Genomic DNA, 18,547 nt, shown 5'->3' with positions numbered 1-18,547 from the left:
TGTGTAATTTGTTTTAAGCTTACATTTTCTGATATGGATTGCTTTGAGATGTGAAATCTTAAGCGAGAGTCCATTTGCAAAAACATATTTTACAACATTTTTTATTGCGTATTGCTTGCCAGAAAAGTTACTGTTTTTTTCAGCAAAGGATATAAAATTTACGATCAAACTTAATTAAGTATTAGTCTTTGTACTTAGATGAAAGGACACGTAAACCGTCTTCATACCTGGTCAATTATTTGCAGGTTTCAAGAATAAAAAAATAGTCAAAAAATATAATACAGTTAATAAGATGTTAATAAGATATCCAATACACTCACTGTAAAAAACCCCAAAAGGATTGCAACTTTACAACAAATGCGAACGAGTGTTGCTCGATGCCAATGGTCATATTTCAGCAAATAATTAGTGATTACTTTTAACATTTTGTTTTTATTTTTAAAATGCGATATAGCCAGTAAACTCTGTTTCCTCTCGTCTAAGCGTTTTCAACGCGGTCCATGCAAACATTTCGACACTATTTTAATACAAAAAAAACTACGGTTCACGCACATTTAATAAATATGGACATTTGCTGTATATTTTGGACACCTATCATCAGTATTCGGGTACATTTTTATATAAACGTTACGTATAAACTGTCCATACAGTTTGGAGTAGTTTAGTATTTAAAAGCCACAGTGCACGCTTAAATCACTGTAGCTTACTTTTCATAGCTGATTGTCAATTTTGATATTGCTATGACATTCAAAGCTATACGAGTAGAAACAGTAGTTCTTGTCATCATAATTGAGATTAGTAACTTATTTATCATTGTTTAAATCACACCTTTTGCATTACATGTCCATACATAATAAAGTACTATTAAGTCCATTTTTAACAACAATACGAATGCATTAATGTCGGACTCGCATTCCTAATAAACCCACGTAAGGATGAAAGTCGTATTAAACTATATAATATTAGCGTTCGTAGCGTCACAATACTTCGCGTCACGTGACCACAATGTTGTGTCACAGATACCTCAATATGCTTTTGCGCATACAACTCCATATAAATGTTGATATTCATAGGTGCTTATACACTTTCGATTTGTTTAACATTTCACATATGTTAAGCCCTTAATTTGTGAAAAAGGTCCGGAAAAGTGCATTGCAGCATCTCTCATATATCGTCATAGAAATGGTAGTCTCCATGAGCACATGTCGATACACGTGCATGTATGCACTAATACTTTTTATTAAATAATGTTAAAATATAATTCGCAGTTAATATGACCTCTCACTTTGCTAAAAGCTTTTACGATTTAGAGGTTTCGTGAATTTTGTCAAAATAACAGAAACATTTACAACAAAACAGTACACGCGATTTTAACGCATGACAACAGAACACTTAAAGTTCTGAAAATGGAATAGTTTAAAGTAGAAACGTGATAATATTTGTTATCTATTGTCCGTAATAGAATGATTTCGGTGAAAACATCATGTTTTCAGTTTGATTTTCTGCATAAGATCGTTTTTTGATTTCATGCGTGGTCATAGAAAGTATATATATACACATTGTTCGTCTTTTCATGGCTGAAACGTATCAAATTTAAAAAGTTTAATCAAACTACACAAAATTGTATAGCAACATGGGAAGGTTTGTTGAGAATAGCATAAACTCACATCACTTAGGTCAGGGTCATTGTCTTGAAAGCATTTTTCGTATTTTTTAAATCAAGCTTAGACAACTTTTCTGCAAGGGAAGTCTCAAGAGAAACACAATTTAAAAAAAAATCATCTAATTTAACAAATAAGAAAAACTTAACGTTTCAACCCTTTTCTGCAAGAAAATGAAATTGCTATAACAAAGAATGCTATGTTGTATAAATATTTAAAACAGTTGTACAAGCAGTCATCCTGCACGTCATCCGAACGTCCTTTTGTGTGCCCCAAAAGTCCACTCCTCAACTAAAACATCAAGTCCTTCATCCTCATCTGAATTGATTGGTATTGTACTCTTTCTAAGACAATGTAAATTAAAAAAACATATCAGGAGCGATACTCATGTGACTACCATTTCTATGTTCAATAGTTTTGGAGTTCCTTACAATTTGATTATGATGTGACATGACGTAACGCGTCGAATGAAAGTCCTATAAAGCCCCTTGTTATTTCTTTCTGTGAGAATAATGACAGCTGATACGCCATTTATCAATAAATGAGTTTATGAGGAATACGATGTATTTTATATAGAGTACGTTCGATAGCTGGCTATACAACTGGCATTTGAATTTCGCAACAATATGCTACCCAAATGGAAATAAAATATAATAAAGTTTGTTTGAGGTATCTGTGACACAACATTGTAGTCACGTGACGAGAAGTAACGTGAAGTTTCGAACGCTTATATTATATTGTTTAACACGTCTTTCATCCTTACAAGAGTTTATGAGGAATGCTAGTCCGACATTAATGCATTGTTAGTGTTGTTAAAAAATGAAACAGACTTAATAGAACTCTATTATGTATTAACATGTAATGCAAAAAGTGTGATTGATACAATGATAAATAATTTACTAATCTCAATGATGATGATTATAGTATATATATATATATATATATATATATATATATATATATATATATATATATATATATATATATATATATATATATATATATATATATATATATATATATATATATATATATGAATAATTTAATTGGCAAGAACTTATTCCATAAAACAAAAAGAAAACATGTTTGAGGTGTCGCATGTTCATACAGTTTACAAACGTTTTTGTATTGATTTTCGTAATTTCAAATTAGTGAATAAATAGTTCAATTTTATTATGGATATTATGTTCTTATGAAACAGTACACCAAAATTGAAAAACAATTACCATTTGTACACGGAAAAAATAGATAAGTTAAGAAAATAGCATCGTTTTCAATTGTTGTATATATCGGTGTCGACGTATCTTAATTTATTATATATATAAGATATAATACACTCGTCAATCAACTTATTTCTCTTTCATCGTTTATTTCGTGTTTAATTAATATGTAATTGCTTTTCATTTTCATTGACTAATCAGAGAGGCTTCTTCTGTCAAAATCATATTCCGAGTCTTTTTTCTAGATAATCGCGTGTTGAAATGTGAATGAAGAGGAATAGAAATGACATAATAACATAAAGCCAAGAAGCGATTAGAAATTACATTCCTGGGAATATATTCAATGTTGCTCCATAAAGCGCAGTTAAGATGAATGCAAAGAATTTCGCTGTCGTCTCTCCAATACAAAGCAAAGAAAATAACTCGACTGCTTCATCTTCTGTGACCAGGTTACTCAGAAGTGACCTCGCTGGAGAATTTATAACACCTCCTAAACTTCCTATAGTAATTGCCGTCCAAACCTTCAACAAGCTAAGCCAATACTTCTAATCACTGCAACTGGGAGTTTAATGACGTTAAATAAGATTAGTAAGATGACAATTGAACCATTGTCAGCGGCTGATAGATATCCATAGATAACCAAGATGTAGGCCATGATAGGGGCGGTAGCTTTGTTTACAGTAAGATCACGTCCATTAGGCCGGTACATTATGCACTGCAAAATAGACGGGAAACTATACAACTCCATAAAGAATATATACGCAAGTTCAATGTCAACCATACGCTTCAACGATAAATTAACAGACTGGTTCGACTGTGTTACTGGCGTGAAACAGGGCTGTAATTTGTCGCCAACATAGTTCGCCGTGTTCGCAAACGACCTTGTACAGGAGGTGAATGACCTTGACCTTGGAATACAAGTTGTTGATCACAAACTCGCTATGTTGATATATTCGAACGATATAGCGCCCATGAGTGACACAGCAGAAACACTACAAACTATGCTTGACACGGTATATAGCTGGTGTAAGCGCTGGAGGGTTTTAATTAATTGCAAAAAGTCAAAGTGCATGCATTTTCGTCAAGGCAGATCACAAAAAAGCGATGTCGTATTTAAAATTGGTGATAATATTCTTGAAACTGACGATCGATTCAAGTATCTAGGGGACATATTTCACGAGAAAAGTGACTTTTTCTACAATTGTGATGCGTTAGGTAAGGCCGCAGGTCGTGCGGTAGGCGGCATTATCAGCAAAGTACATCACTTGAAAGACCTTGGTTTTAAAACATATGAAAAGCTCTATAACTCGTGCGTCATTCGAATCATGGATTGTTCATCGATATGGGGCTACAAGAAGTACCATCCTATCGACAACGTCCAACATAGGGCCATGAGATATTTCCTTGGTGTTCATGGCTTTACGCCAGTACTCGCCATGGTCGGTGACACCGGTTGGCTCCCAAGTTTGTACCGGCGCTGATACTCTGTGTTCAGATTCTGGAACAGGCTTGTGCTAATGAATGACACGCGACTTACCAAAAAAAGTGTTTAACGCTGATTACAACAATCATATGCATAGGAATAATTGGACAAAAGAAATAAAGGAAATATTCTATGCAGTGGGACTTTCAAATACGTTTGACAATATATCGGCTGTGAATTTACCTCAGGCAAAAGACTTAATACATTCCCATTATGCAGATGTATGGAAGAGAGAAATCGAGCCCGTCCCCAAACTACGAACATATAGACTCTTCAAAACGTCATTTAGATTAGAGGAATACATAAGCCTTAACCTGAAAAAGAATGAAATATCATTACTATGTCAATTTAGTACTGGATTTTTGCCATTGAGAGTTGAAACTGGACGTTATATTGGGGAACCACTGGATTTGTGAATATGCAGATTATGCCAGCAAAATCATATTGAGGACGCGGAACATTTTCTTTTTGAATGCAATCAGTGATCAACGTTTGTAACACCTGAACGATATAATTTCACGTCACCTAGTCGACCATGATATTGACAGGTAATTATCCATTCTAATGTCCTCATACCTTAGGAAACTATCAAAATATATTGTAAATGCCTACCTGAAAAGACGAACTATTATGTACTCTTAATGTGATATTTAATCATTTTCTATCGCTCCTGGAACTCACATTGTATCTGTTATACCAACTATGTTATGATACTAGTCAATTTATGTTATATACCTTATGTTACTTACATTACACTTTAGATATGGTGACCTATAGACCCAACGGGTCGGGTGCAAATGTTTGTATATATATTATTACTACTTTGTTTGAATTGCACATGTCACAATAATAAACAATTTACTTAAACTTGTGCAATAGGTAGTCACAACATTCGTAGTGTCTAATAAAATTTTCCAAATAGCGATCCAATAAACATTCCCAAGACCTGCATTGCTGCAAGAAGTCCAAGTTTGTTATTATTTTTACTTCGTCAAGTGATGCCAACCACGTCGCTGTGAACATCCATTAGGATCATTTGGGCTTAACCAAAACTTCCAAGTATGAACAAACCGCTCAAGGAAAGAGCAAAGTTGACTATGGATGTACAGACAAATGCGTAAGTTGTTCATATAAAAGGTAGAACCAACGGGAGTTTTCTTCTATACGAAAAACAAACCAAGAATCAGCGTATGGGAATAGGACAGGACTTACTATGTTGTTTATGACCTGTTTTCAAACGTCGTTTTCTAGGAAAGTTGTTGCTTATTGGTCCCTACACATGTCCGAAAACATGTTGAAAAAAAAACAGCGTCCAATATATACCATCTCCGATGCTGTACATAAAAATATGGGGCAACCGTTAAGACAGTTCAACAACGAGTTGCGGTTGGAGTGAATTTCCTCCGATCGTTTGATATAGCCTAGGGTAATGCCCATTTTTGGTTTTGACACGTTTGGGTGGGTGTTTAAGCTGACAGCTCGAAATTTATTGACATTCCAATACCTCTAACCAGGAACCTGAAACGAAAACTTATACGGTTGTTAACTTAACCTCAGAATTCTTAAAATATGAATATTTAAATCTGTAAACAATAACCATTGCAATTTGTTTGGTTGCCTCTTGGGGCAGTTTCAACTTAAATTTATGAGCGGCGATTAGAATAATAATGGTCTTATGTTATAAAACAGCTAGTTACTTATGAGCGGTGTTATATTAACAAAATATAACGTTTCGGTAAATAATGATGTTTCGGTCCATATTAAAGCATATTTCACAAGTATTAAGTAACATATTGTATAACATTTTACCAGCCTTCGCTGACATATGACACATTTTTCTTTAAAAAGTCCAGTTGAACAACTAAAGCGGACCTTTTCAATAGTAATATTACGTGAATGTTTTGTGTTATTGTATGGGTTTCATATAATTAAATTAGTTAAAAGAGTATACTAAGATGAATTATGACAATTTACAACTTTATCAGGTGTTTGCCATTATTTTTCCATGCAAGCATTTTTTTTCAATTACCGTTCTCTAAAAAATGGCAGAGAGAAGATTGCCGGAACATCAGGGTCATGCAAGCTGCCGGTCCACATCACAACCACATTTTGGATCCGGAAACTGGTATCACAGACCATTTCAAAAGACAATGACATGTTATATCTCGTAATATGAATATGTTGTCCTACAACATGCAATTTACAAATAAATGAGAATTTACACTCGAAACAGGCGCGCGCGCGCGCGTGTGTGTGTGTGCGTGTGTGCGTGCATGCGAACGTGCATGCGTGCGGTTCTATCCGACGCCGATGTGGAATCTGTCATTATAAACATTGTTTGCAGTGGAAATCGGTCAGACAAACTGCAAACACTACATTGTCACTCTTACAAGATTCTTTCTAAAATTTGCTGTTCTTTTTTTAGTGGGAAAAGATGATCCAAACTTTCTCTTAGAACCACGAATTAAAAAAAAAGAAAACCTGATTCATCAAGAATAACGACTACATTTATTCATACTGACGCAAACCGCCAAAATATCAATTCCCTGATAGCTGCCCCAAAGAAATCAAAACGACATTACGACAATGGTCATAGATAATTGACCTTTCCTTTCACTTTCAAGGTTTTCACTTCATACATTTTGCTTCTTATACGATACCACTATTAAGTGTTCGTGCACATTTCTCCGCCAATTGTATAACCGGACAGATTCACGTGTAGTCATGAAGTTCTCTGACAACCAAAATCCATTAAGTAGCTTATAAAACCGCCAAATTTCTATTTAGTAACGACCGAAAACAAAAATCTACTTTCTATTTAGTTATTTATTGGTTTAATATAGAGAGTTATTTAGAAACTTCAGCATGTACATGAAGGCCTTTCCCGATGGAAACTCCAAAGTTATTTTTGGTCTTCCAAACAAGTAGAAAAATACTTTTTTTATCTGTATATGACTGTTACGAATCACTTTCATTTGGCATGATTTTAACTTATTTCCCCTGTCTCTGCTAGTTTATATTTGCTGTGTAAGCTCATCTAGTGGTCCGTTACAAAGTTTGTTCAAATTATGCCAAGACTGGCCTCGCCCAGTGTGATTCAGGTTTTCTCTACACTTGTATACTTTAAAATTTTGAATATCTTCTCTGGAATCGAGCTGACCTTCCAATTAACCAATTATTTGTTAAGCATTCAATGAGATCTCCAGCAACCACGTTCTTTCTTAGCAACCAATGACCTTCTTTGCAATCACTTACTTGTTAAGCAACCACTTACTTTCTAAAAACAATCACCTCATTGGCAACCATTGACGTACTAAGCGACCACTAACTTCTTGAGCAATCTCTTGTTTCCTTAGTCACTACCTACATCCAACGTAACCAATACATTCCTGAGCAACCATTTCAAGAATTTGGACATGAAATGTAGTCATATGACCTTTGAGCTCTAAGTGTGACATAGAACTAGAACCAAGCTGGTTCTTCCATGCACTCTGCACATCGTCTCAATATGGTTAACATCGGAAACGAAACAGTCATTTCATTATCATATGACCTTTGATCTTTGACCTGTGATATATGTACAATCAAACCCCGTTTACTCGAACTCCAAGGGACCGGCAAAAATACCTCGAGCCTCGGGGAGTTCGAGCCAAGCGGGAATTATAACATTGAGTATAATAAAATCGGTCCTTTTGATCCAGTTCGAGCAAACGAGGATATCGAGCCAAGTGAGTTCGAGCCAACGAGGTTCGACTGTATATATGTATATTTAGTCGGCAAGAACGTTTGTCATGAAACAAAAAAACAACCTAACACATCTGTTTCAGGTGTTGCTTGTTTATACACTTCACAAACTTGTTTTTATCCATATGTTAAATAGAATCGTGTCCATAAAAAATCAATATTTTAATTGTTTACATATCAGTTTCAAAGCACATCCATAATGTTATATACATCTATCTTTTATAAAGATATAATGCATTCGTCTTTTATCTGCTTTCCTTTTGTCCTTTATTTTGTGTTTAATTTATATATAATTCCTATTCATTTCTTTAAACTCATCAGACCGGCTACTGCTGTCAGAGTCATTTTCTGAGTTTTCTCTTTCTAGATAACCGCGTGTCGAAAAATGAATATAGAAAAACAGAAATGACATGGTGACATAAAGTCCAGAAGCAATTAGGAATGACATTCCTGGGAATATATCCAATGTTGCCCCATAAAGCGCGGTGAATAGCAATGCCACGAATTTCGCTATCGTCTCTGAACTACCAAGCACATAGAAAATCTTGCTTACTTCATCTTCGTGGACCAGGTTGCTCAGAAGTGACCTCGCTGGACAGTTGATCATACCTCCGAAACTTCCTATTATTATTGCCGTCCAAACCATCCGTGTATGCTTGCTCCAGGTAAGAACGAAAAACCGAATACTATAACAAGCTAGACCAATTATGGTAATAACTGCATCGGGGAGATTAATGACGTTAGATAAAATTGGTAAAGTGGTAAGCAAGACACTACTATTGCAGCATTTTCTGCAAACCAAGATGGAGGCCATGATAGGGGCGGTAGCTTTGTATACAGTAAGATCACGTCCATTAGGCCAGTAAGACATGTTCGGTGCAAGACGTTTACGAAAGGCAGCGCACATATACCTCTCCGAATATTGAATTCTCTCTTCTTGATTAAAACCATCAAAGGGTATTTTAAATTTTCAGGTTTTAATATAGTTCTGCCCGGAAATGCTTCAGTACTTTGATTGGCAGAAACTGATTCTTTTAATACAGTTAGTGCCAAAATAATAATTATGGCGTTACAAGCTGATGCTGTGCAGTAGGTACAATGTAGTCAAAACATTCGTATTGTCTAATAATAGTCCCGCAATAAGCGTTCCAATAAACATCCCAAAGAACCGCATTGCCCCAAGAAGTCCTAGATTGTTAGTCCGTTCACTTGGGCCAGTTGTGTCAACCACGTAGCTGTGAACAGCCATTAAGAATAATGAAGATTTTCCAAAGCATCCTTATATATATGAACCGATCAGGAAAAGGGCAACATATGTCTGTGTGGCAGATATATTGGCTAGCATGTACATAACAATTTACTTGTTTTACTTTAGTTGTTCCTATGGAAAGTAGAACCTTTGGGAGTTTTCTTCCATGCTTGTCACTCCATGCTTCGCAAAACAACCCAAGAATCAGCGCAGGGACATTGGACAAGATTTTGTAGTTCGTTGCTTGTTTTTGAACGTCGTCTTCATGTGCTGTTTCTAGATTCATACACTTGTCCGGAACATGTTGATGCAAGCGATTTTCGGAATGTTTGGACACAAAACAGCGTCTTACATGCCATCCCCGATGTTGTACATGAAGAAGATCAAAACTATGGGATTATCGTATATAAAGTTCAGAAACTTGATCCCGAAACGCTTGGAGAGCGTTTCCTTCGATCGTTTGATAAAGCCTAAGATAATGTCCATATTTGCATTTGACGCGATTGGGTGGGTGCTTGAGCCTGAAGATAGGAATTTATTGAAATTCCTAGACCTCTGACCAGGAACCTTAAACGAAAGCTTATACTATAACTCTGAATGCTTAAAATATGGATATCTAAATCTGTAAACGATAACCATTTGTTAGTTTCCCTCTTTGGGCAATGTCAACTAAGAAGCAGTATTTATGAGCGGCAATTAGAACCATTTTACTAGAATAATGGTCTGATGTAATACAACAGCTACTTACACTACCAACCTCGCGTTTTTTGCTCATTTTGCACATCGCCGCGTTTTTTCCTTACCGCGGAGATCATTTCGATCTCATTTCACTATACGCGGCGATTGAAGCATATTGCTTACCGCGTTCTTCCACCGCGTCGAGCCGACGCGACACGCGGCGATGCGGAGTGTAAATAAACAGTTATTGATTAAGGTAGCTTTCAATTTTCTGAAGGCGTTTTCTTTGTTCCCGTCCTATTAACATACTTCTAGTCAGTTTTTTTAAACTCATACAAACTCGATCCGTTATCTAAAAATCTTGGTTTGTACTCTAAACGTAGTTTGATCCCCAAAAGGTGTGCTTTGCCACTGTGAACGTATTAATACGCTACAGTATATATATAACACATTTTATACAGAATATAAAATTTTTGAATTGTACATCAAACGCGTTACTTTAACTACAAATTCTATGAACATTCCTAAAAATTTCTTAAAAATCAGACATGGATTTTTTTTAATTTTCTGATTTTGGGTCTTATTGAAACCCCTGGCTACTGTCACCTAGGACAATCAATGGAACAGCTTTTTAAGAACTCTAAAGGTTGTTTAAATGATAACACGTGTCTTTGCGAGGGCTATGTTATATCTAAAATTTGGTACAGAAGTCATATTATGGACAATAACATGTACAAGGAGAATATTGTTAAACAATACCATGTGCATTCCCATGATTCATTTCAAAATGAGCATATCTGAAATCAGGTGACATCTTCTCTTTTTTTTCAAAAACCCCACACTAAAACATTTCAATATCTAATTACTGTGACATAGAAGTATATATAAGCATTGAAGACCTATTATTTGGATACATTTCAATTACATTGGTTATTTGTGATCCGGGACCTTAAAATGTGATAAGAATAATGTAAATTTATTTAATTTCTTTCAATAACCCTTTGTGATATGGATATCTCACCCCTCTGGTGACTGTATGTTCAGACAGAGCGTCAAACGGTAACAGCGGGATGCGCAGCCACTGTCGCGAGGTAAGTACCCATCAATAACACCTGTTCATTTAAATAAATACAAAACATCAAAAAAGCAAGAAAACGATTAAAATTAACATAAAAATATTCCTCCCATAAAGGCTTTTACCGGTAAAACAACAACAATTATGTTTAATGCACAAATATTTTCAGCAATAAATCGTTGTGTATACCTTACACTAATAGAACTGAAAAAGCATCGAATTGAAAGCAATGGCTTTAAATAACATTTACAGAGATAAACTGACCTTACAGACACATACACTGACACACTGCAATAACGGCAGTATAATCCACCACCACAAACATGAAATCATAGACAGAGAGCGTTTTAGTTTAAGACGCTGCATCAAACTTCATCCAGCAAAATCGTTTACGTTTTTTGTAAAAAATATAAATTGTGTATTTGTATGGGTTTCATAAGATTAAACCAGTCAGAGGAGTAAGATAAGTTCTTCCAATTTAGAACTTAATCAGGTCATTGCCATCATTTTTCCATGTAAATTGTTTTCAATTATAGTTCTCTAAATTCTGGCAGAGGGATGTTTTCCGGAACATCGGGGTCATGCAAGCTGTCTGTCGATTTAACAACCATATTCTGGATCGAGAAACTGGCATCACAGACCATCTGAAAAGACAATGACATGCTGTTTCCCATTATATGAATATGTGATCCTACGTCATGCAATTTACCAATAAATGAAAATTTACACTCGAAACAGGTGTGAGTGTGTTTTTATACATTAAACCAAAAACGTAGAAAATGACGTATACAATGGAATTTGTTGAATAAGGGAATTCCGCATGATTTAAAAGAAATGTCTAAGTAAGTGGATCAGAACAGATACTGGTAAAATCTCATATTAATCAAGCCATACAAAAACAATTTACCGAAAAAATAAGCATGTACAGTAATGAAATTGACGATGGTTAAATGGTTACATCACAAAAAAATATTATTACATTCTGTCTAAAACAGCTATTGATAACACCACATAGTTTGTTTTATTTCTTAAATGACTTTTCACCTGGACAATGATGAAGTGATACCCAATACGGTTGAACGAGTCTTACTCATACCAATAAAGGGCTTTGCTTTGTATATGTGATCCATTCACTAGTCCGATGGCATTGAACATTCCTGGTACAGCAAATAACCAATTGATGTTTTATTATTTTAAAATGAATCTCATACAAATATTAAAAATGCATAACCCGAGTCCCTCCCATGGGAAAGTTACTTACTATGCTGTCATTTTGATCCTTTCAAAAAATCAAACAATTCAATTTGTGATTGTTCAAGGTATCACCATCTGATTCACTTGTTCGACATTTACATGGCTGGAGAGTAGTGGAATTTGCCAGTCGTATCATACGTTGATGAAATACTTCTTGTTGAGAAAAATTTAGTAACACAATGTGTGACATAAACTTTGGGTTTAACAAACACTCCATTATCTTTGGAGACTAATTGAAAAAAGTGAACTCGATGACATTGGCATTTCAGTTGAAGGAGTACAATATAATTAATAATTATTACAAGTTATGATTTTTCAGCAATGACAGTATTAATGTAATATTCATCAATCATGGCCATTAACATAGAGTTTTACCTTGTGATTTACATGTGCTTGTTTCTTACTTGGCTTCATATAAGTTATTATTTAAACTTGTAAATGCCCGTTATTATACTGACCGTTCCAAGGCGGTACCTAACAATCCTTGTTAAACACACCTAGTTTTTTTACATAGAATATATGATCTGTGTTGTTTGTTGAGTTTTGTGTTGTTGTTCCGTTTTGCTTTTTTGTTCTATGTTTTTTGCGTTTACCCTGTGCCATACCACGGTCATTCTTCAATAAATCATGAAATCCGTCTAATATCTTATGTAAACAAAAACTGTTGTCACATACCTGGTTTATTTTGATAAGGGTCGTCCGCCAAACAAGGTAGCCCCTGTCTTAGATCCGAACTTGTATCCGCCCACTTGTGATTTTCCGCCAAAGACAAAGCCCCCCTCTAGGTGACTGTTAGACTTGTTCGTTGGCTGTAACAAGGAATAGGTGAAGAGGTCCATACCCAATCATTTTTTAAAAAATGCGCAGTCGGGAGACCATTTGAAGTGTACTTTCATGGCAGTATCTGTTGGTTGCCACCGGTGAAGCTTAACATTACACACTAGGTGTCTGACTTTATCCGAACACTTTGTGTAAACAAACCCCGATTTAGCTAACGAATATGTATCGGGCTTTATTTGATTTGACCACAATTCAAACGTTGCGAGTCTAGCATTATAATACATTTTATCCTGAAGAATAAGGTGAGATGGCTCACAATCCATTTCGTAAATATAAAAACCCAAACTTAACAACCATATTTAAAACAGTAAAAAAACCTATTCACGCTACACGCGTTGTAACAAGTATATCTCAAATCCAGTGCTATATTTCTAAGCATTTACAATTCAGGAAAAAAAATAAAATAATAATAATTACATCGAAAAAGCATGAAAATAAAATCTTACTTTTCGTAGACTTGTGACTGTAGAATGCAAACTTGGACTGGGGTAAAACGTTAGAAAATGAGGTTTTTTTTATACTTACTCAAATCGTTTTTAAAAAACTGGTCCGAACCAGTTCCCGGAACAGGTCAAAACATGTACGAACCTTTTCAAGTACTTATTTCCGGTGCCAAAACGTAGGTATCGTGTGCAAGCTACGTTCATGGAAACTCTCAAGGTATGACGTCACCATTGCGTCATATGTACTTCCGCTGTGTGGAAAATTCTCAATAAAAAATAATGTTTTTATGACTGATAGACATGTTTTCAAATGCTCAATACACTGTAAATCAAAAATATCATTATTCCTGAAACTTTTATACCTTGAGTATCTATTATTGCTTGATTTATCATTTAGAATAGAGATTTAGCATTAACTGCTGCCCTGTAGTTAAAAGGTCATATTGGAAGAACTGTCATGGCGGACTGTGCAATTTTTAAGAGCTTGTTTTTCAAGTGGAGAGATTTTTCTTAGGAATAACTTGACCCCCCTTTTTTATTGGCTTAAAAGGTAATTTAAAGCTTGTACTTTAAGAATATTATGTTTATCATAGTCTGCATACGCTCGAAATGCCTTTAAATGTTGTCTAAAAAATAATCATTTCACATTGAATTATAAAGGAAATGACAATGGTGGTGTGTAACCTCAAGTACTTATTTCCGGCCCGTCTCAATCAATGGCCAAAAACTAGAACGCTCGTGAAAAACCGGTTCCTACTAGTTTCGGGTCCAATGGACCGGATGTGGGGGTGGCGCAGGGAAAAACCGGTACCTACTAGTTTAAGGTCAAAGGAACCGGATGTGGGGGTGGCGCAGGGAGGCGGCCCAAATTTCTGGGGGCCTGTAAACCTCATATCAACAGGTAATAATTCTGGTTCGGAGCGAAAAAAATAAACATGTGATTCATTTGCATGTACCTATTTCAACCTCCACCCCCAGCAGAAGATAACACTCTCGTCTAACTTCATGCGAGTAGTTGATATAATTTTCACAATCATTGTAAGAGAAATCAGTATCCACTATTAGGTTTTAAAGGAAGAACTTTCAAAGTTAATCAGAAACAAGAAAACGCAGAAACTAATATCATTTTTGTTTTGAGAAGCTTATTTTAAAATTTATACTATATAAGGAAATGTGGATAAAATAGAAATACTTGCTTTATTAATATTATCACTACTGTCAGTCTGTGTACTGCATGCCATGGCCTTTAATATACATGAACTTACAACACAGCTAGAGAAAGAAAAATACATTAATAATTAATAAGTACATTCTTAAAAAAGTAAAATTCATGAATAAAATGTATTAAATTAAACAACATTTATTTCCCTACTTCATTGCATGTTTTGGATGGAATTAACTACACAAATACCAAAGTTCCTATGCACACTTCAAAACAAAAGAGGTTTAATTGTGAATACAATCATTAAGTTTTCTTTAGCAGTACGTCTAAGATAGCTATTTACTGTGAGGTTTTGGAGGAAAAACACTAGATTTCAACAGTCGAGTAATAACCATGAAGTTTGGAAAATAGGAATATATACATTCAAGCACAGTGACAACGTGCACAGATATGCCATATTTGCCGAGAAAATACGAAAACTTATGGATAAAATCGACACGTTTATTTGTAAACATGGCCTCCTAAGTCACAATCTGTTCAATAACTTTTTTTTTATTTTAAAAGTTATGCTACCAAATTAAGATGTCGATCAAAGAATATGTTTTTCGCCACATACTGGACGCATACAATTTTTGAAATTTAAAGAAAACGTCCACTTACCAGGCAAAAGTTGGTACCAGAATCGGTACTTTTCATTCTAAATCCGCCTTTTTGTTTGCCATAAAACATTTTTCGAACTTAATATTTGCATGAAACGAAATTACGCCCCCCCCCCTTGTAATAATTAGGGTCTTGCGTAATAATTAGTGTATTGATACTTGGGCCTTAAATAACGACCGTGGTTGTGTTTGATCCTGGTGCCTATAATAAGGGTCTTGTTAGTGTATTGATACTTGTGCCTTAAATAACGACCGTGGTTGTGTTTAATCCTACAGCCTATAATTAGGGTCTTGTTAGTGTATTGATAGTTCTGTCTTAAATAACGACCGTGATTGTGTTTGATCCTAGTGCCTAAAATTAGGGTCTTACTAGTGTGTTGATACTTCTGTCTTAAATAACGACCGTGGTTGTGTTTGATCCTAGTGTCTATAATAAGGGTATTGCTAGTGTATTGATACCAGCGCCTTAAATAACGACCGTGGCTGTGTTTGATCCTAGTGCCTATAACAAGGGTCTTGGTAGTGTAGTGATTATTCTGTCTTAAATAACGACCGTGGTTATGTTTCATCCTGGTGTCTATAATTAGGGTCTTGCTAGTGTATTGATACTTGTGCCTTATATAACGACCTTGGTTGTGTTTGATCCTAGTGTCTATAATAAGGGTGTTGCTAGTGTATTGATACCAGCGCCTTAAATAACGACCGTGGCTGTGTTTGATCCTAGTGCCTATAACAATGGTGCTTATGTATTGATTATTCTGCCTTTAATAACGACCGTGCTTGTGTTTGATCCTGGTGCCTATAATTAGGGCCTTGCTAGTGTATTGATACCAGTGCCTTAAAAACGACCGTGGTTGTTTTTGTTCCTAGTGCCTATAATAAGGGTCTTGCTAGTGCATTGATACCTCTGCCTTAAATAACGACCGTGGCTGTGTTTGATCCTCGTGTATTGAAACCTATGCGTTAAATAACAACCGTGTTTGTGTTTGATCCTAGTGCCTATAATACGGGTCTTGCTAGTGTATTGATACCTGTGCCTTAAATAAAAACCGTGTTTGTGTTTGCTCCTGGTGCCCATAATTAGGGTCTTGCTGGTGTACTGATACCTGTGCCTTAAATAACGACAGTGGTTGTGTTTGATCCTGGTTCCATAATTAGGGTCTTGTTAGTGTATTGATACTTGTGCCTTAAATTACGACCGTGGTTGTGTTTGATCCTGGTGCCTATATTTAGGGTCTTACTAGTGTTTTAAAACTTCTGTATTAAATAACGACCGTGGTTGTGTTTGATCATAGTGCCTAAAATTAGGGTCTTGCTAGTGTATTGATACTTGTGCCTTAAATTACGACCTTTGTTGTGTTTGATCCTAGTGTCTATAATAAGGGTCTTGCTAGTGTATTGATACCAGTACCTTAAATTACGACCGTGCTTGTGTTTGATCCTGGTGCATATAATAAGGGTCTTGTTGGTGTATTGATACCTGTGCCTTAAATAACGATAGTGGTGGTGTTTGATCCTACAGCCTATAATTAGGGTCTTGCTAGTGTATTGATACCTGTGCCTTTAATAACGATAGTGGTGGTGTTTGATCCTGGTGTATATAACTAGGGTCTTGTTAGTGTATTGATACCAGTACCTTAAATAACGACCGTGGTTGTGTTTGATCCTGGTGCATATAATTAGGGTCTTGCTAGTGTATTGATACCTGTGCCTTAAATAACGACAGTGGTGGTGTTTGATCCTGGTGCCTATAATTAGGGTCTTGTTAGTGTATTGATACTTGTGCCTTTAATAACGATAGTGGTGGTGTTTGATCCTGGTGCATATAACTAGGGTCTTGTTAGTGTATTGATACCAGTACCTTAAATTACGACCGTGGTTGTGTTTGATCCTGGTGCATATAATTAGGGTCTTGCTAGTGTATTGATACCTGTGCCTTAAATAACGACAGTGGTGGTGTTTGATCCTGGTGCCTATAATTAGGGTCTTGTTAGTGTATTGATACTTGTGCCTTAAATTACGACCGTGGTTGTGTTTGATCCTAGTGTCTATCATAATTGGGGTCTTGTTAGTGTATTGATACTTGTGCCTTAAATAACGACCTTGGTTGTGTTTGATCCTAGTGTCTATCATAATTTGGGTCTTGTTAGTGTATTGATACTTGTGCCTTAAATCACGACCGTGGTTGTGTTTGATCCTTCTGCCTAAAATTATGGTTTTGCTAGTGTGTTGATACTTCTGTATTAAATAACGACCGTGGTTGTGTTTGATCCTTCAGCCTAAAATTAGGGTCCTGCTAGTGTGTTGATACTTCTGTCTTAAATAACGACCGTGCTTGTGTTTGATCCTAGTGCCTAAAATTAGGGTCTTGCTAGTGTATTGATACTTCTGTCTTAAATATCGACAGTGGTTGCGTTTGATCCTTCTGCCTAAAATTAGGGTCTTGCTAGTGTATTGATACTGGTGCCTTAAATATCGACAGTGGTTGTGTTTGATCCTAGTGCCTAAAATTAGGGTCTTGCTAGTGTATTGATACTTCTGTCTTAAATAACGACAGTGGTTGCGTTTGATCCTTCTGCCTAAAATTAGGGTCTTGCTAGTGTATTGATACTTCTGTCTTAAATAACGACAGTGGTTGTGTTTGATCCTAGTGCCTAAAATTAGGGTCTTGCTAGTGTATTGATACTTCTGTCTTAAATATCGACCTTGGTTGTGTTTGACCCTAGTGTCTATAATAAGGGTTTTGCCAGTGTATTGATACCAGTACCTTAAATTACGACCGTGGTTGTGTTTGATACTGGTGCATATAATTAGGTTATTGTTAGTGTATTGATACCTGTGCCTTAAATTACGACCGTGGTTGTGTTTGATCCTGCTGGTAATTAGGGTCTTGTTAGTGTATTGATACTTGTGCCTTAAATTACGACCGTGGTTGTGTTTGACCCTAGTGTCTATAATAAGGGTCTTGCCAGTGTATTGATACCAGTACCTTAAATTACGACCGTGGTTGGTTTTGATACTGGTGCATATAATTAGGGTATTGTTAGTGTATTGATACCTGTGCCTTAAATTACGACCG

The 18,547-nt window shown here is 35.7% G+C and overlaps 1 protein-coding gene and 1 pseudogene across 1 annotated transcript in view; both read right to left on the bottom strand.

The window, feature by feature from the left end:
- Window positions 1–18,547, bottom strand: part of LOC128213373 (peroxisomal biogenesis factor 3-like) — a 246,858-nt gene that overhangs the window by 185,968 nt on the left and 42,343 nt on the right. The window lies entirely within an intron of this gene.
- On the bottom strand, window positions 4,293–9,843 carry LOC128215083 (uncharacterized; annotated as a pseudogene).

Source organism: Mya arenaria, chromosome 13 (assembly GCF_026914265.1).
Source record: "Mya arenaria isolate MELC-2E11 chromosome 13, ASM2691426v1".
Lineage (NCBI taxonomy): Eukaryota > Metazoa > Mollusca > Bivalvia > Myida > Myidae > Mya > Mya arenaria.
This window is presented reverse-complemented; position numbering and strand designations above follow the sequence as displayed.